This window comes from Pygoscelis adeliae, unplaced genomic scaffold (genome assembly GCF_000699105.1).
Source record: "Pygoscelis adeliae isolate BGI_AS28 unplaced genomic scaffold, ASM69910v1 Scaffold122, whole genome shotgun sequence".
Lineage (NCBI taxonomy): Eukaryota > Metazoa > Chordata > Aves > Sphenisciformes > Spheniscidae > Pygoscelis > Pygoscelis adeliae.
This window is the reverse complement of record NW_008824358.1, coordinates 3,444,934-3,447,261: the sequence shown is the minus strand read 5'-3', so window position 1 is coordinate 3,447,261 and position 2,328 is coordinate 3,444,934.

The following is a 2,328-nucleotide window of genomic DNA, read 5'->3' as shown; positions in this document are numbered from 1 at the left end:
CCCTCCCCTTGCGTCCTGGGACCGGTTCTTCCACAGGCTGATTTCAAGCAGATTTGGGATGATCAATCTGTCTCCTGGATCCTGTGGGCATGCCGAACACGGCTGTTAAGCAGCTGGATAATCTCTCCTTGAAACAAACAGGCTCGCATAACCGGTTTAACTAGTAACGGAGGCATGATGTCGATGCGAGGCACCCCTGGATCTTTCTTATCTACAGTTTTTAATGCTACTTTGAGGACTGAAGTTCCCCGCGTTTCACAGTAGTCACAAAACCGTAGGACTGGAGCAAATGACATAAAACTGGGCTGTTTATGCTGTCAAAGGGTATCTTTACAGGTTTTTGGGTTTAGAAATGAAAAATGCTTTAAATGCAAAAAGCTAGTTCCGCCACCTTTGAAGTACCGGTAACTGAACAAGCGTAGTCTCTAGGCTATCAAATGAGTAAAATTTGAGTTACTGGGGTTTTTTTCTCAAATACTGATATTGCTATTTTTTTCTTATTTAAAAAAAATGAAGAGGGAGGGGCTGAACTTCTGCCTAACAGCAACAGGTGAATTCCAAAACTCTGTTGCCAGTTCTCTGACATACCGTCAAGCTTGCATTCACGCTGTAATGACTTAATGTCATCATAATGTAGCAATATTGCAGCATTAGCTTATTCTACGGCTTGCTGTGGGACGACGGTATGAAATCGGGAGTGTTTTCTACTTGAATGGAAACCCAAAGGAAGTTTTCATGCTGTGTAAAGAATTCAAATTTCATCTACTTTTCTAGATCGGTGCAATCCTTCTTCTGAGCTTTCCTGCGCTTTTTTTGCTTTCCGTGTCCTCAGTGTATTACTCCAGGGTTTAGGGGTGGGTTTTTTGGAAGCAAACAGTTAACATCCGTGTGGCCGTGATTATCTCGGTGATTCCTGCCAAAATACCACGGAGGAACGGAAGTTACATAGCACGGTGCAGTGGGATTTAGCCCGAGGCAGAAAGAAGAATGGGACTGGGGAGGATTATTGTACATTGCACGCAGGAGAAGGGGGTCTGGGCTGATCCTTAGCAGGCACGGCCGGCTTCCCAGGGGAAGGGATTTTAAACTGTTCGGGAAGATTTGATGCGGTAGCGGACGTGCGGTAGCAAACAAACCAACCAACTGGCAGGATCGGGGCCGCCTGACCGTTCGCGGAGTAACTTCATCTGCTGTGAGAGGAGCCTTGGACGGCTCCCGGTGGTTGGGCTCCGCCGTGGAATTAGCTCCAAGTTGGGTGTTCTGTTACTGCTTTCATAGTTACAAGCGTATCAGGTATTTAGGTCGGCTGAAAACCTGGGAAGAGCTTAAATTAAGGCGCCTTATCCTTGGTCGGCATCTTTTTGTGGGTACAATGCAGTTACTAGAGGGTTTTAACGCAAATTCTTGCTTAGTTTATTTGCTGTGCTTATGTCGTTGGGACCAATTCACGCATCTGAGGTCTTATGAGGAGCGGCTGAGGGAGCTGGGGTTGTTTAGCCTGGAGAAAAGGAGGCTGAGGGGAGACCTCATTGCTCTCTACAACTCCCTGAAAGGAGGCTGTAGCGAGGTGGGTGTTGGTCTCTTCTCCCAAGTAACAAGCGATAGGACGAGAGGAAATGGCCTCAAGTTGCGCCAGGGGAGGTTTAGATTGGACGTGAGGAAAAATGTCTTTACTGAAAGAGTGGTTAAACATTGGAACAGGCTGCCCAGGGAAGTGGTTGAGTCACCGTCCCTGGAAGTATTTAAAAGACGTGTAGATGAGGCGCTGAGGGACATGGTTTAGTGGGCCTGGGGGTGTTGGGTTGATGGTTGGACTCGATGATCTTGGAGGTCTTTTCCAACCTTAATGATTCTATGATTCTATGATTATTTTGGCAGCTGGTCAGAACTTTATGGGCTGGGACTGCCCAGCTTTTCCTTCACGTTACCGTTTTTGCATGGGGCTCATGGTAATCGTGGGTTTTTGCTGAAGAAACGGCATCGGAGTTACCCCTGTGGCGTGCTGGGGTACTGCTCAAAAAGCCTGAGCTGGGCTGGATGCGCCTGCAGGCAGCAGAAGGGAAGGGGCGGTGTGACGTCGCACTCCGCTAGGGAGAGGTTGGCATGACATCATTTGTGCTCTTGAGCGCGAGACGTGACGCCACGCGCGTGTGTAACAGTTTCGCCCCCCCGCTCCCCCGCCCCAATCAGTCGGGACTGAAGCGCGGGCGGAGGTCGGGCTGCGGCCCTGGTTCGTGACGACGCGGAGGCGCAGTCTGGCGTCACGGCTACGTCACGCGGAGGCGGGGAGAGCCCGTCCCGCCTCCCCGCCCGGGGCGGTGCGTTGCT